The sequence below is a fragment of the Mustela putorius genome, unplaced genomic scaffold, assembly GCF_011764305.1.
Source record: "Mustela putorius furo isolate JIRA1106 unplaced genomic scaffold, ASM1176430v1.1 tig00003867_pilon_pilon_pilon, whole genome shotgun sequence".
Classification (NCBI taxonomy): Eukaryota; Metazoa; Chordata; class Mammalia; order Carnivora; family Mustelidae; genus Mustela; species Mustela putorius.
The window spans coordinates 5,929,662-5,947,818 of record NW_025422019.1 but is presented as its reverse complement, the minus strand read 5'-3'; the positions used below and the strand labels follow the sequence as shown (position 1 = coordinate 5,947,818).

At 39.1% G+C, this 18,157-nt stretch overlaps 1 pseudogene; it reads right to left on the bottom strand.

Annotated features, from left to right (window-relative positions):
• Positions 1-6,993: 6,993 nt before the first annotated feature.
• LOC101671049 lies at positions 6,994-7,306 on the bottom strand (annotated as a pseudogene).
• Positions 7,307-18,157: the final 10,851 nt, after the last annotated feature.

Below are 18,157 nucleotides of genomic sequence, written 5' to 3'. Positions count from 1 at the left end.
TGAGCGCTTTCCGTAGAGTTCCAGAGGACGGCAATATAAATGGCGCCCTCCTGGTCTCCGGCCCGGAGGAGCCGAGAGCCCAGGGCCCCACTCCTCAGTGCACCCTCAGAGAACAGCGCCCAGTTACTCCCATCTGCCTGACCTCCGGCCACGCTCCGAGCTCACCAAGCCTGCGACCGGTTCAAGGTCACCCCAAGCTGTGAGCTTACTGTCGGCTCTGTCTCTGTAGCCGGCTTTCCCGTTCCAATACCCGCAAGCTCTGCGACACTCAGACCGCCCGATCCTTCTGTGACCCTGCGGGACCTGAGGCCACGCTGACCCCGCGTGGGCTTCGCCCCGGTTTAGCCTCTGGAGCGATGTCCCTCAGCGGAACAGACTTTTAAAAGTCCTGATATTGTGTGTCGTTGCTCCGCCGCTTGCCGGGAGCCGGCCCCTCCCCCCGGGGTCTATCTTCCCATCGCTTTGGATTCACTTCTCCGCCGGTCCTACCTTTCAGAAAGTGGTTGTTTTTCTGTTTCTAGAATTGCTGTTCTTCTTCTCTTTGATCTGCCGATGGATTTGTAGGTGTTTGCAATCTTTAGATCAGCTATATAGCTGATCTCCAGCTAATTGAAGTAGTCTCAGCCTGCTACTTCTCCGCCATCTTTACTCCTTCCCCCAAACTTTTGATTTCTTAACCAGTTTGGGGAACACAAATTGGAGTATTTTTGTTGGTCAAATTGTATGTAATTAATAACATGGCTATCAGTTATGCTTCATCTCAAGCTGTTGTAACGGAACAGAATTGATATCAATGGAGATGTAAGGTCAGTGTCTCTGCTCTGATCTGGTTTTGAAGCTGGCTTTTGGTTTTACTGCCTGTGTGTGTGTGTGTACATGTGTGCATATACATGTTCACAGCTGGTGAGACCTAGCAGGTAAATTGTAACATCCCTAATGGAAGTGAGGAGTTAGCAGCAAGACGGTGAATCTCAGTTTTCTTATCTGCTAAATTAAATATATTTTTTATTAACTCAGGTTGTACCAAGTCTGCCTGACACTGTTCCCAGAGCTACAGTTATAGCAGTGAATTTAAAACAACAACAACAGCCCAACAAAGGAATAAGATCTGCCATTTCGCACCATTGTCAGGATTCAAGACACTTGGTTATTATACTGTGTTCAGTCATTGCTGAAGGTGATGGTTACCGGCAGAGTGCACAAGTTAGGATAAGTGTTGATTTTATATCCTGATGACTTTTAGAAACTTCTTACAAAGGTGTTGACTTGCCAAGACAGAATTAAACAATTTGGCTGGTCTAGGCTATTACTTCAAAAATCACTCTGGGCATTTTAGTGAAAACTCTATTAAAATGTCTCCATCTGATCACTGATTCATTCTTACCGCATTGCATGCCTGGCAAATTTGATATTTTAAAATCATTTGAAACTGATGGGGGGGTGGAGCATAGAAAAAAACCAAAAGGGCCTGTTTTGAATTGTCAGACCTCTCTGGATAGCAGTCTTGAATGGGGGCGGGGAGGGACAGTCTCACCAGCCAACAGCCTTGGAGCTCTGAAGCTCAGAGCCCCCTGGAAGGCTAGGAACCTAAGCAGCTGAAAGCAGAGACAAACTCAGCCAGCACCAAAGCCTCCGAGGGAATAATTCGAATATCTTCGGCCAGACTCAGAAGTCATAAATTCTAAGGGCCCCGGTGGGCCTAGCTCAAACCCTGGCTGGGATAGAGTAATTCACAAAGGTAAGAAAGATGACTTTAGTCCTTCTCAAAAGAACAAGAGGGGCTTATATTCATTACCTCCAATTACAAAGGGAGAGAAAGAACTACCTTTTAAGGAGAAGGCAAATTGAAATTCTATTTGTGTACCTTTCACTCCAAGGGAAAGAACATAACGGCCCTTTGGCTTCCAGGCCACGTCGCGCTGCTCCTCTGGCCTGGTCTGCCAGCTAGGGGTCAATCAAAGGCTGTTTCTGGATGTTTGACTTTCATTAAGGTTTATTTTCTGTGTCTAGGAATATGTTAGTATATTTATCCTGGAGTCAGAAAATCGCATCATGAATTCTCTCTGAAGTACAACAAGAATGAGGGGATTGAGACAGATATTCTATAATAAATGATTGCCTTTGTGCTGCTTGTTTGACACTGAGGCAAGTGCTTTGTTTTGTTTTTCACAACTCTAGGTGCATAGCTTAAGCATGTTGGAACCCTGTGTAGGAGAAGTCTCAGGGCCATCAGCGGTGGCTACGAATGCTTAGACGTGTTTTTCCATTAACCAGTGATTTACTGAGAATCCACCATTTCGCAAGCAATGCAAAACCCTACTTGTTGAGATTATATCAAGGCTTACTTCAAACTGTTAACTCGTTAATAGCAGAGAAAGAGAAATCCAACATGCAATTGGAAATGGTAAATTTTATGGTCCGTTTCACCTCAAACTGAGCAATGGCAGTGGAGAGCCATGAAAAGTCCTTCTCAGAGATTAAGTTCAGAACTGAATCTTCGAGAACATGTCTTCTTACCCAGGTGAATGCGGATGGAGGTGAGGGGGAAGAGGAAATACTAAATGGGAGAAACAGTACGAGGACTGCCACATGCTTCAGAGAACTTGACCTAAAAGATTTGGGAAATAAGTCTGTATTTAGACAGCCACAAAAACATGACACTGGAATAGTACTAGGAGTCACAGAGTGAGTGGTTCTGCTAAGGATCTTTATCCTGAAGGCAAAAGAGATTCCAGAGAACCTTGGTGTTTCCTCTTCCCTAGGGTGTGGTTGTAGCAAGATAATTTAGGGTATTTTGGTTGGATTACAGAGAGTCCTCTAGCCCAGAGATGCATGCTGAACGGTTGAAAATACTCAGCAGGTGTTTGTTGTGGGAGGGGGACAAAAAGGTGACATCTGGCATGAGGGAAGAACTCTTTGGGGACTCTGCAAGACAACACACCTAGGACTAACTAGGGAAATGGGGTCTTCCCTTAGCTGTCCCTTTTATATCAGGCTTATAGAGCTGAATATGTTAAAAGTTAGGAAGTTCTTTGGAATTGGTCATAAATAAAACATAGGATGATTTATGACATAAGTGGTTGAATCACACCCATTTCTGTGATATTAGTAATTTTTTTTTTTTTTTTTTTTTTTTTTTTTTTTTTTTGGTCAGAGAGAGAGAAAGGGAGAGAGAGGGAACACAGGCAGACAGAATGGCAGGCAGAGGCAGAGGGAGAAGCAGACTCCCTGCCGAGCAAGGAGCCCGATGTGGGACTCGATCCCAGGACGCTGGGATCATGACCTGTGCGGAAGGCAGCTGCTTAACCAACTGAGCCACCCAGGAGTCCCTGTGATATTAGTAATTCTGAAGAGAAGATTAAACTCTTAAATTGGAGGCCTTACGAGCATGGAGCAAGCAAGCCTGGGAGTGAATGTTTCATGTCTGGCACACATCAGCATCTCATCAGGCTGATGAGGAAGACTATGGGATGTGGGCTTGAAGAAGCTGAAAACAATTCTCTAGAAGTTTTATGGAATCCTTTTCTTTCTTTTTACAGGTTTTAATTAATTAATTAATTTATTTATTTATTTGAAAGAGAGAGATTGAGAGAGAGGAGGCACGAGAGGGGGGAGGGTCAAAAGAAGAAACAGACTCCCCATTCAGATGGAAGCCCTATCCAAGACTCATCTTGGCACTCTGGGATCACAACTTGAGCCCAAGGCAAATGCTTAACCAACTGAGCCACCAAGTTGACCTTGGAATGCTTTCCACTTTTGTAAGTAAAAGTCCACAGCACCTGGAATCCTCAAAGTCATGACAGGAGAGTAGTGCAGTTTGTGGACCATGCCTGTCCCTTTTGCAGGAACAAATATTCTATCCCCCTCACCTGTGGCTCTCCAGTGTCCCTAACTTTCTCCCCACACCATTTCTCCTGCAGTTGGCTGTTGCGTGTGCTCTTCTGGGTTCCTCAAGAGAGGTTATTCCTCTTTGCACTTGAACCTGCTCCCGTGGAAGTGCTCCAGCCCACCAGGCGACGTGCCCTGGTCTTTGGTTTGATGGTCACAAGGGAGGTGGGCTTCGGTGCACATGAGGCAAAGGGCATGCAATTTGAAGCTTCTTTAGGCTCACGTTCAGCTTCAGCTTTTCTCCCAAAGGCTTTTTTTCCCAGAGAATTTTGTGGGACTCCCATATTTGACTTTTTCTTCATGGGAAAATGAAGAATATTAGTCAAATTTTGATCTAAGATTTTGCATTCCCCCAATATAAAGACCACCTCTGACTTGAAAGAAGAGGGGAAGTTGCAACATGCCCCCATAATTAACTGGAGTCTCCTAAACCTTGCTTCCACAGAGGATCTAAAACCAGTGTAAGCTCAGGGGTGTGCTGATTCATGACTTAGATCACTGAGTGACCATGCCCTGTGTCAGCGCTATAATTTCCACTTCCAGCTGAAGGGACCTGAGCTCAAATCTAATTTAAAATTTTATTTTGTTGCAATCCTCCAGATATCTGCCCTACTCTTTCTTGGAAGCAGGCTGCTTCTGAGCAAAGCAGAGCTTTTGATACAGGATGCTACAAGCTTCTAAATGGACTCTTTGCTCTAAAATGTGTCTCTCACAGACCTTACCAAAATTTCTGCTTTAGAGAGCTTAATATTAATAATTTAATATATTTATTAAAAAGGAAATTATCATCATTACTAAATAAAAAATAGACAACATAATAAGACATGGATAAAAGATATTTTTCCCAATACATAACAATTAAATCACATCCATTGATGTAGAAGTCCAAATCACTGAGCTGAACCATAGCTACTAGTATTTAATTCTATACATTATGCTAGGAATCAGGGGAATAACAGGTTGATAGAGATAGATAGATAGATAGATAGATGTAATAGATATAATTCCTATTGTCAAGGAATTCAGAATATAGAAGAAGTAGAGACAGAGAGATAGATCATTGTAGCGTGATGTCAGCATTTCTGTGGTGAAGATAAGCACCAAGTATCTTATAAGGACAAAAGGAAAGCATTCAATACAGTAAGCTTCTTTGAGGGAAGAACTTGCTGGGATGTTCAGGAAGAGACATGTAGAGGCAGTTGCTAGATGACAAAGAAAGGGTCTCCCAAGAAGAACAACATGAATAGTCCAGATTCCAGAAAAGGCATGGGATGAGCAAGAAGTCAGATAGCATTTACATTGCTATGGTGAACAGTGAATAGTGGGATCAAAGAGTGATGTGAAGGAGGTGAGGCTGGATGCCAGGCAGTCAGCTTGTGCTGGGGTGAAAGTAATAGGGTGAAAGGAATGGGGTGAAAGGGATGATTTTTACACTCAAAGCAGAAATTTTTAAGAGAACGTTGGAAATCGGTCACTCTAGCAAGTCAATACCACTAACAGAACAAGGAACACCAAGAAGGAGGGAAAAAGCTCTGTAAATGGCATGTGGAGGCCTTTGGAGAGCAAGACTGCCAAAGAATCATAAATATTGGGCTGACCTTTCCTCCTGGTACAGGCAAGCTTGTTGCAAAGGTGGAGTGTACGCTGGGGTGCATGCTGAGGTAGTGGGGATTGGTCGGCTGCTGGCTGTTTTGTGATTGTCGTCAGTGGACCTTGAGAGTTGACCTTCTGGAGATTGAGTCTATTCTTCATACAAACTGATCCTTTTTAAAGACTCCTGTAATATTTATTAGTCTCCAGGCAAGAATTTCTTCCAGGGCTGGGATCATGACTTTGTACTCTTGCATGTGGTCATAGGTAAGGCCCTCGCTTGTCAAACTTAATTTTCTAATCTCTAAAAGGGGACCAATATTTTTAGGATCAGTTGATATGAAGGGTATAAAAATGCTTCTCTCTGTGACTCATGCTCACTGAAGGAAGTCTGTATTTGTTAGTTTTCTATTTCATTTGCTCTGTTTGAGCATGATGATGACTTCACAAAGGTTGATCAGCATGTTTTTGTGGATTGAAAATATGATTAAGGGAACTAAATGAACTTCTGACTTACCTTGAATACAGTGTCAAACAATTTTGTGTGTGCACCTTCACTGTATTTGAAAATTATTATAGACAGTTCTGTGCTTCAATGTGACAAAGTGACAAAGGGACCCCAGGATAAGACATCATCAGTTGTCCATTAACTCAGATACTGGCCATAATAACTCCTGCTAATACACAAAATCAGTCTATTGGCACAGGAATAATAAGGCCCGGAAATGCAAATCAAACCTCATTTACTTGAACCTATTGCAGGGGAATCCAGAAGGTGCAGCTGAACCCCTAAGCCTGCATCCCTGTTAGCCTTGGAAGACACATCTTCAGACCAATTTGGAGGATAGTTTGTGAAAAGCTTATGTTTGAGAAGTTCATTTACCTTTTTGTAACTATTTGTTTTGAGAAGGGTTAAATATATATTTTTTATTTCACATTATACATAAACCACACTAAAATGCCTTTAATCAAGCAAAAGGCAACATTTTAGATAAAGGAAATTTTAATTAAATTGGCACTGTTAAAACCAAAAAATAAAGTGGACACTGCCAGCTTATCTTCAGCCCTTGCCTATAACAGGCTAACAAGCACAACTTGAAATACAGCTGAGTCTTGTTCTGAGACAGTGAAGGGATTTCCTCAGTATTTAAATATATTAATATAGCCAGCTGTATAAATCTAAATATAAAACCAATCTCCTATAAGTTTAGAGATGGCATTTACCATCTCTGTGAAAAGCTGAACATGATTAATCAATTCCAATCATATTTTTAGAAGGCAAAAACAGTAACAGCACTTGCTGAACCAAATTTACTATCAACGTTCAAAAAGCTGATCATAGTCATTTAACCACAAACCAATCTTATTTAAATCAGGACTGTCCAAACGAAATATTCTATCAGGCATTCAAGAACTGAATTCTGGTGTATGTGATCAATTTAAATATGGTACACATAAAAAATAAAAAGTCATGAGACATTTTTGTTTTGTAATAAATAAGGCAATGGCCAACCATTACTCCTTCGTAGCTTTTTTGAGATAAGGTATCAGATCTGCTCTTTACCCTGTCTTCTTAGTGCCAGTGGAGATCATTTTTGCTCCAGGGATATACTTCTTGGGATTCTCCAAATACTCCATTAATAGGCCCTTTCCCCACATGATGCCTTTATTCTTGTTGGCATCCATGTAAGGAAATCCAGGGGCCTGACCTTTCTCCTAGATAAACATGAAGATCTGGCCCAGTCTTGTGCTTGCCTCCCTTTTCCACAGTTTGGCATTGGGCACACTTTTGAACAAAAATATTCTTGCCCTTCTCAACATCACCCATTTTTACATTGTTCTTCTGTTGCATAAGAAATGAAGGCGCCCACTTGCAAGCCAATGGGACATCCTGTGCTTTTCAGTAGCTATTTTGTATCCATGCGGTTACACAATCAGAGGATGGAAAGGATTTGCAAATGGAGTAAAGCACAAAGTAAAACCTATTCCTCAGAAACATTTTATGTTAGTCAGGAAAGTGATGTTGCTCTTTCATTTATTAAAATTGTATATGTGCCAGTAATCGTGCCAGGTGCTTTATATACATTATTTCAGATAAGATCCCCAATAAGTTTATGATATATACAGTTATCATCTTTCTTTTTTTAGATATTAAAACAAATGGGTCTAAGATAAATTAAATAAATTGCCTAAGGTTACACTGCCAGTTAAGAAGCAAGCTAGACACATAATTCCTGGTTTATTTGTGGCCAGTGTTCATGGAAATTGCTATACCCTCCTTTGTCAGATGATGAAAAGGATATTTCCACTAAATGAAATTCACAGGGAAAACATGGATACCACATAAGTGAATATATGTGGAGGCTTTTTAAAGTTGCTTAGCATGAAAACCATAGCTATTGTATCTCTCTTTATCACACCCAAAGCAGCGTACCATACAGAGATGTCAGATGAGTTCTTGTGCATGAAGTTGAATTAGGAAAGAAGTTCAATTAGAAACAAACAAATGGGGCAAAGTAGTAGAAGGTGAGGCACTGGCAGATGGAATTGCCATGACCTACATGTGGATTGCCCATTTCCTCTGACTTAGTAAGCAGAAAATGCTTCTCACCCCCTCCAGAACAGAATGACATCTTATTCCAATTATTCCTGCAGCATCGACACTTCTTTCTCACCCTCCAAAAGTCTCTGAAATTGCCTTCTGCAGGAAATTTTTCCAGATGTCTACAGTCAGAAATCACTTTTCTTTGAGGAAGAAAGTAGTATATTAATAGATTCTAGAAGACATCATATGTGACCTCTTTGTTTTAAACAGATTTTCTGAGTTTTATATATATTCTCTCTATATATATGTATATTCTAACAGTGCATAGATGATCACAAACATGATTTTTTTTACTGTATTTAATTAAATTGCCGTAAGTTACAATTACATTTCTCTCCTAGAGATTCTTAAATGCCCAGTACATTAAGACTAAGAGCTGATGCATTCTAGTTTTCCAGCAGTCCAGGCATAGGCTGTCTGTGCTTAGTAGCCAGTTCACATGCATTTACCATTCTTGCACTTCTAGAATGAAATTTGCAGCCAGAAATGACTTGTGAGGCATTAATCTATGTATATGTGCTCTGAAAACAAGGGAAACTGGACCCAGAAAGAGTTGGTTCTGCAGACTTGATGAATTTGCTCAAAGAGATTAATTAGACAGAGGAATCCCTTGTCACTAGGAATGGCTAAGTCACCAGACCAAAATTGCACAGTTCCCTGGTGGTAGGGGATGCTACTGGCAAGGGCAAATAGATCTTCCATGGTCCCTGATGCATAAAAATTTTGTGTACCTGTCTTAAGAAAAAGAACACAGGATAATAAAAATTAAAATTAGGCCCACAGAATCCAAGAGATGAGATGACAAGATGACAAGGTATGGTGAATTTTGTTAGCAATGAAGAGGTTTCTTACAACTTGGGAGACACTGTGAAAGAGAAGCATAAAAGAGGGGTTACTTATGTCTTAGACATTTTTTTTTTTCTGGAGGTTCATTAAAGGCTTTATTTCCATTCCCTGCTGTTATCATCATAGGCCTAGGTCTGGCTGTCAGTTCAATAGGGATAACAATAAGATACCAATCTGAGAGTCAGAAAATGTCCTGTGATCAAACTTTGTTCCTACGTCAGGATAATTGTATCTGGTTTCTTGTTTCTATTAGTGGTATGATAACCATGAATGATGTTCACCAAATATGGCCAGTATGTGGTACAAACTAAACTCCCTAGCTTCTTGTAGTTGAATGAGTCCATAAAACTAGTCCTGGTCAAGGATTTGTGTGTAAGTTGATGTGTGTACATTCTGACCATGAGCACTTAATTGATGAACACAGGGCCTTTCCCCTTCTACCCCACTTCCAAGGTGTTTTGCTCTCTCCCGTTCTTAGCGATGATACCAGAATGTGGCTTCTCTGTTATCCTGGCTGGAGTAAAAGACATAGAGCAGTGACCCTAGGCTGACCACAATGGGCAAGAAGTCTAACAACATACCTTTCTTGTTACAGGTCAGTAGCTTTGGAGGTCATTACTGCAGAATGACATTGTCTATCTTATAATATATGGAGCTTCCGGGGCCTTCCTGAAAACAAACCTTTGGTAGGCCTAAAATATAAGTTTACTTATTAAACAAGTGATTTATAGAACATTACTTGAAGACAAACATTCTCCAGGCACCAGAAGCATTGCATTGAATAATATCTTCATGTTGACTCAGACTAATGAAAGGAAAAAGGGGCTAGTTGGCAAGACATTTCCAGATAAGACTACATCTCATTGGCAGGTGCATATTGGGCTCAAACTGGATCTCCATAGTGTAGACATAAAAAAAATATTAAAAGGTAAAAAAATATATATTTATTTGAAAAATTGTATTGCATTCTAATTCTGTGCTAAGTTTCTTATAGGAGTTTATCCTGAAGACGGGAAGAATTCATAAATTTTGGAAATGTGAAGTTGGCACTACTTGGGGGAAATTTTTTTATGTTGATGAGGGGAATTGAGTCCCCCCCACCTTTTCCTCTGGATATTGTGAGGCTGAGGATATTACATGCCTGTAGACAGCATTGGTTTGGGAGAAATAAGAGGAACCAGGACATGGTCAGGGAAAAATGGCTCTGGGCTTCAGGCAGAGAAGTTAGGGAGACTTTGATTTTGGTTTGTGGTCCAGCCATATTTACCACACAAAACACTGCATATGAAATTCGGAATATAGAATGCTCATTTGACAAAGCATCTTTGACATTGCATCTTTTAGAAACCCACCATAAATGGGTTCTGGTCCATGGAAGGAAACTGAAGCATCCCCAAATATGGGATATTTGCAGCAGCAGTATTTCCTGGGGGAGGCTCTTTGGCTCTGTGATATAAATAAAAGTTGTTTATTCAAATTCAAGGTGGATTTTCAATTGTAATATAGGTGTTTTGTTGGTTTGTTGTTTTTTTTTTTTTTTTTTTTTTTTTTTTTTTTTTTTTTTTTTTGGTTTGGTTTGGTTTGGTTTGGTTTGGTTTTTTCTGGCAATTCACAAAACCCTTTAATGGAATGATGTATCTTTATTTTTGTGGCAAATTATAAATTTTTCTCTGAATTTACATTCACCCTCTGTTTACTGGTACCAAGAAACTGTGAATTCCTTCTTTTTTTTTTTTAAGATTTTTTTATTTATTTGACAGAGAGAGATCACAAGTAGGCAGAGCAAGTCAGAGAGAGTGGAGGAAGCAGGCTCCCTGCTGAGCAGAAAGCTGGATGCGGGACTCTATCCCACAACCCTGAGATCATGACCTGAGCCAGAGGCAGAGGCTTAACCCACTGAGCCACCTAGGCACCCAGGTAAATTCCTTCTTTGAGTCAACTCTTCTTAGATTTGGGTGTAAGTTTCCACAGGATTGCAATGGCTGACACAGTAAAGGAGAGGCTTGAGTCCTTCCATTTCTTTTCCTTATCAAGTCCCTATTACTCCTCATGTTTGGGAGATACTCTCTGCAACATTGTTTCTATCACAACAGCCTAGATGAAGCACCATTCCCTTCAGTTTTGCTCTGGAAGAATTTTTTAAAGTTTGACAGTTTCTAAGACATGTAAGGTCCTAGCAGTCTTAAAACCATAATAAAATGTTAAAAAATACAGAGGAAGTCAGACCAAGAGGGCTTATGACTGGTCAGAATGTCAGGTGGGAATCTTTCAGAATAGCTGAGTGACTCATTACTCAAAAAAGTTTGTTATATTATAATGGAGTTACACCTTTTATACAGCAGAAAATGTTTTATTGGACTTCAATCAATTAAAAGTGACATGGAAGTAGATTTTCTGAGTATCTTTAGAACCTAATAATAATGATTTTCACATTCATTCATTGAGCACCTATTATATGATATTTATTTGAATACAAACCCATTATCTAGACTATGCATGCACATGGAGAAAAAGTTATATTAGTTTTCTCTTGTTGCATAGCAAATTACTATACATTTAGCAGTTTAAAATAGCAGCTATGTTCTAGGTTAAAAGCCCAGATGAGCTTGGCTGATCTGCACTCAGTATCATGAGGCTGGAATCAAGGTATCTGCCAGACTGAGTGCTTATCTGGAAGACAAGACAGAGGAGAGGGAAGCAAGAATCCATTTCTAAGCTCAGGCATGTCATTGAAGGGTTGAATGCATCTCTCTGAGGTTGTAGAGTCAAGACCCCCATTTCCTTGCTTGCTGCAAGGTCACTCTCTGATCCCAGGGTCACCTACATTGCTCTTTCTATCTTTAAACCATCAATTGAATTTTGAGTACTTTTTGTCCTTCAGCTCTCTCTGGCTTCCTGTCTGCTGTCTTCTTCTGCCTTTTACTAGGCTTATATAATTAGATCAGGCTTACCTGGAGAGTCTCCAAATTTTAAGGTCAAATGATTTGAATCTTAAATTATAATTGCAAAGTCCCTTCACGGTGATATCTAGACTAGAGTTTGAAGAACCAAGGAATGGGAATCTCAGGGGGAGAGAGGACAATCCTTGATTCTGCCTACCATATAGTTGCATTCTCAGTCCAAGTATTTCTTAAGACTGAGCATATTGAGGTCATGCTATCCTACCCAGATTTTTCCAACTCTCTGTGCCGACTTCACTCTGAACCATGAATCTAAGAAGCCACTTGGAAGAGAGCTCTGCTTTTTATTATTAATAAATAATACCCTCATTTACCCTTCCACCTCCAACAATACACACACATACACACATTATGTACACACATTTTTAGTTCTAAGATAACTCAGAATAAATTGAGTTTTGCTTTCACAGTGAGGAACAATTTGCCACAGAACCCGTTAAGCCTGAAAGATCACCACCAACACCATAAAATACTAGGGAAATGCCAAGACATTAATCTGGGATTATAGCTAATTTGCAAGGTGAGGTAGTGACATTAATGCTTGCAAACATGCTGTAGACACATTACCACACCCCGAGTCCGAGCTCTCAGAATCAGCTGTAAATCATGTCAGCTTCACAATGCTCCTTTGTTATGAATTCTGTATCAAAGCACCAAGCCCTTCAGTGGACTCTTTGCAAGCGCCAGCTGCTTTGTGTTTTTACCAACTCATAGTATCCCACTGAAGTGCAGATGTCACAAGTTTTGAAAAAAATGATTTTGGTCTCTCTTTTCTCCTGTCAGAATGCCAAGAAGCTGGCAATGAACCAAGACGGATTCCCCAGGGGATGCCTCATGCTGGAAAGTGTGAAGTGTCCCCTAGAGAGACCCCTGGCCTGTAATTCTGAAACTCCGCAGGGAGGAAATAGCCTCCTGACATCTGTTAGCAAATAGAGACCCTCCCTGAGTGTTAATAGTTTCCCCTGTTTCTCTCTTCTGCACTCATCAGACAGCATTTTATATCTTTTCCTGTCCATGATCAGTTAATTTTCATCTCAGGATGTTTCTGCTGGCTCCTGATCTGTAATCCTCCTTCCTTTCTCTTTATTTAGAAAGTTATACATTCTTGACTCAATTTCTTTGATAGATGTAAACGTATTTGGATTATCGATTTCTTCTTGTGTGACTTTTGGTATGTCTTTTCCAAGGAATTGGTCCGTTTTACCTATTATCAATCATATTTGGGGATCTTTGTTATTCCTGGTTCATAGTATTCCTTCATTTTTTTCAAATTACTTTTCTTATTTTAATGTACATGGGATCAGTGGGGTGACCCTTCTTTCATTTTGAAGTCAGTAATTGGTGTTTTCTCTGTTTCTTGATTCCAAATAAAAACAAATCCAGACTTAGTTAAGGAGAGGTTTTTTTTTTTTTTTTTTTTTTTTTTTGCAAAGACTATTGCAGTAGGAAGTATGCTCCAAACAGACTCAACCAGACTTTTAAAAATCAAACAGAAATAAAAGCCTTCTTTGTGTAGAGATGGTCATGAGAGACTGGTGGGATCTTTTGAGAAGTTAAGTGGGAGTGAACAGACAACATAATTCAGGGTCTGACATGTTTCCATTTCTCACTGTTGTCAGCTGATTCTCAGGATAAGTCAGCCCCTAGGGGTGAGATTCTGTGTTTTACCATTTGCTCAGACTTGGGACAAACCAAAGTTTAGGGGTTGCTGGGGAAGAGAGAAGCCTGCCTAAAGATTGGCCAAGCTAATAAAGAGGGTAAGTTATAGACGATTATAGACACAAGGTCATTGCTCAGCCTGGTCAGAGGTTTATCAGTTTCACTGACCTTTTCAAAGAATCAGCTTTAGTCCATAAATTCTCTCAATTGTTTTCCTTTTTTTAATATCATTCATATCATCATTTTCAATATCATTCATTTCTGCTAATAAAGTAAATATTTTTATTTTAATAAATGATAAATAATATCAATTTTTATCATTTTTTCTCCTTACTTTGGCTTCAATTGCTCTTCTTTTCTTAGGTGAAAACTTGTATTATTCAAATGTAAGATTTTTTCTTTTTTTAATGGACATGGTTAGTACTATAAATTTCCCTTTGACCACTGCTTTCACATCATCCTCACATTTGATAGGACATTTAAATTTTAATTTAATTCAAAATAATGTACAGTATTTTCTTGAGACTCCTTTGACCTGTGTGTTATTTATTTATTTATTTTTAAAATTATTTTATTTATTTATTTGACAGAGAGAGAGAGATCACAAGTAGGCAGAGGTAGGCAGAGAGAGAGGTGGAAGCAGGCTCCCTGCCGAGCAGAGAGTCTGATGTTGGGCTCAATCCCAGGACTCTGGGATCATGACCTGAGCCGAAGGCAGAGGCTTTAACCCACTGAGCCACCCAGGTGCCCCAACCTGTGTGTTATTTAATAGTGTGTGTTTAGTCACCAAATATTGGGGAATTTCCAACTCTATTTCTGTTATTGATTTTTAGTTTAATACCATAGTCGTCTGATAATGTTCTTTAAATTACTTCTATTAAAAAACAAAAAAAGATTGTTAGTGTGCTTTATAACCTAGAATACTATTTCTCTGATGAATGTTCCATGTGAGCTTGGGAAGAATATGTATTCTTTGTTGTAGAAGGGAATATTCTATAAATATCAATTAGATCAAGTAGGATGGAGGGCTGTTCAGGTCAACTACCTCCTTAGTGATTTTCTGCCTGCTTGAACTATGGAATACTGATAGTGTGAAAGTCTCCAACTGTAATAGTGGATTTGTCTACATCTGCAAGCACTTCTGTCAGGTTTTGCCTCATGTATTTTAACGCTCTATTAGGTATATACATGTTTAAGTTTGTTATGTCATCTTGGAAGACTGACAGCTCATTGTCCCTGATAAATTTCCCTGTTCTGAAATCTGCTTACTCAGAAATTCGTACCACTGTTTCAGTTTCCTCTTCATTCACATTAGCAAAGTACCTGTTTTTCTTAACCTTATTTTTAACCCAAGTCCTTCTTTCCTTCTTTTTTTCTTTAAGTGAGTTTCTTGTAGACAGTATTCATTTGGGTCCTTTTTTTTTTTTTCCTTTACTCTGACAATCTGTGTCTTTGATTGGGGTATTCTTTTTACATACTGAGGCCTTACTCATTAAGGTAGGCAAAATAACGTCTTCCAAAAATATTTATGTCCTACTATCTGAAACCTGGGAACATGTATTTCATGACAAAAAAGACTTTGAAGATGTGATTATAGTTGAAGTGGGGGAGATTACTCTGAATTTTCTGGGTGGACCCAGTCTAGATCACAGTGAAGGAGGAAGGCAAATGAATAGGTCACAGTGATGTGATGTGAGAAGGAGCTAATTTGCTATCACTGGGGGCCCTGAACTAAGGAATATGGGATGCTTCTAGAAAATGGAAAAGACCAACTAATGGATCCTACCAACAGCTTATCAAAAGCGACACAGCCCTCCAACACTTCGACATGAGTCCAGTGAGACTGTCACAGATTTCTGACCTATAGAACTGTAAGATGATAAATTTATGTTGTTTAACCCTCTAGCTTTGGAGTGTGTTATGGCACAGATAGACAATTAATAGGTCCTATTTCAAGATGAAATTCACCCTAAATCTCTCTGATCTATGTGGTACTTTCATAGCAATCTGGCCTTGACTTCCATTTCTTGTGTGCTAAGACACTCTTCTTACCATTCTTAACTGTTCTTTGTTCATGCATATTAGTGTATATAAGACAAAGTTAGGGTGCATCTCTGTTGTTACCATCATTCTTTGCCAATCCCATGCTCAGTTAAATTACTATTTGTTACTAAACATTTTCAGATTTCATATATTACCTAGGAGCATGCTGAAAATAGAAAAGTTTAAGGCCAGTTTGACTGAAACAAGAAGTTATGCGCTGATGTTAGATAATCACAGATTTGAATCGCATGTTATTTAACAGGGCATCCAAACCTCAGTTTTCTCACCCATGAGATGAAAATAAAAATATCTCCCCCAGGGAATATGCGTAAAGATGAAAGGCAGAAGCATGTAAGTTGTTTGCCCCTGAGAAGGTGTTCAGATGTTAGATATTCTCAGTACTTGATTTTCTTAATGGAGGCAGAATAAACAAGATAATTATGAGCTTGCATTTTTCACTTCTGTTGCTTTATTTAAAGAAATTTCAGTGGAATACAAGAAAAAAGTGTACAGTTAGCTTTTTTTTTGAGTGATTACATACAAATATTGTAATTCTTCAGGGTCAATAGTCCTGTCCATTACACAACCTAATGTTTAATCCAATAATATATAAGTAAATATGACACTTGTATATACATCACTCATTCCCATGGTCTGAAAGATAACAATTAAATTGTTTTCCCTTCATTTAGCTTGTACTCATAACTAATTGAATACGCATAACATTATTTTAAAATTCAATCTTGTCAACAAAAACAGGCACTTCATATGATCATTTTCATTTTAATGTATTTGTGGACTGCTAGCCATGTGACATTTCATCAGAAATGGATTTTGTTTTCATAGTACACAGAAAAAAATGTTTTATTAATTTGAGTGTTGTGGGCTTTTGAAAATAATCTAATTAAATATAATTGATATAATTGTTATTTGATAATACTAACAACAGATGTTCAGAGAAGACTCAGAAAGGAGTTTAAAAATCACTAGCTCATTGTCAAATCTAATCAATCTAATATATATATATATATACATGATATATAGATGATGTATGTTTAGTTTACATATCATTCCCTTTGCATATGATATATGTCATACATACTTTATCATATACATACCTAACATGTGTGTGTATGTGTATGTATTGTGTGTATATACATATATATGTATATACACATATATATGATATATACATATATTCATGTATGTTTTAAATTCATAAATAAGCCAGTTTAATTTTTTTTATTTTTTTAAAGATTTTATTTGTTTATTTGAGAGAACAAGAGAAAGAACACGAGTGGGGTGAGGGACAAAGGGACAAGCAGACTTCCCGCTGAGCAGAGCCCAATGTGGGCTCAATCCCAGGAGCCCAGGGTCATGACTTGAGCTGAAGGCAGAAGCCACCCAGGTGCCCCAATAAGCCTGTTTTAAATTACTTTGTGTGACACTCCAGTTGGTCTTCTGGTAGGCCATGTTGGGAGATAATTCTCCATGGGTCTATCATATTTCTCCACATCTAGCAAGAGAGGTACTGAGGCCTTTTTTTTTTTTTAAGTTAATTTATGTATTTGACAGACAGAGATTACAAGTAGGCAGAGAGGAGGCAGAGAGAGATGGGGGGGAAGCAGAAAGCTTTCTGCTGAGCAGAAAGCCCGATGTGGGGCTCAATCCCAGGACCCTGAGATCATGACCCCGGCCGAAGGCAGGGGTTTAACACACTGAGCCACCCAGGTGGCCCCCTGAGGCCTTTTTTAAAGACTATCTTTTCAAAAATATTTATAACCCAAACAGCCTTGGAAGGCAGAGATTGTACCTTCCTCCAGAGCAGAAAGAAGACTTCTTTACTAGGCAGTCTAGTAAATGCAATGCCTCCCTCCATGACACATTTTGTACAGGTGTACAGAATGTGCTTGCAGTCCATTATAAAATATTTGGGTTTCCAAAACCTGAGGGTTCTCTGCTGGAACAACACTTTGCATTGTCAGTGTCCCCTGGTATTCTTTCTGTCACTGTATGAGAACTGGGGTTTGGGAGAATTGGGCAAAAAGAAGGACATCCTGGCTACTGTTATTTCTGTGAATAATAAATTGACCTTTGACTCTGGCCCAGGACCCATGTTTTTCTGTCAGCATCCATAACACTGTGTCAGGTTTATATGCTAGTTTGTAAATAGAGTAAAGTCTCAGATCCACTGCAGTTCTTGACAGAGTGAAATATTAGTACATGTTACAAAATGTTCCATCTCAACAAAATAAATCAATGATGTGGATGCTCATTTTCAAGAAGTCTAGGAACATAATTTTCACACAGATGTGGAAGTGGCTTGGTCTAATGAGGCTAGCTCTAGGCTTGTGGTGGAGACATTGGAGCTTATTCAAGCTTTATTTTAATTTGTGAATTGAACAAATTTACTTTTGATCTGTTTCTCGTATGTTAAATCACTTATTCACAAATACAAAATACAGTTGGTTTTAAATTACATGCTTCTTTATAGAAGAAGATTTATCTTTCTGTTTCCCCAAGTTGATAGTTATAACCTGTGCAGTTTTAGTGTAGTGTGATTTAT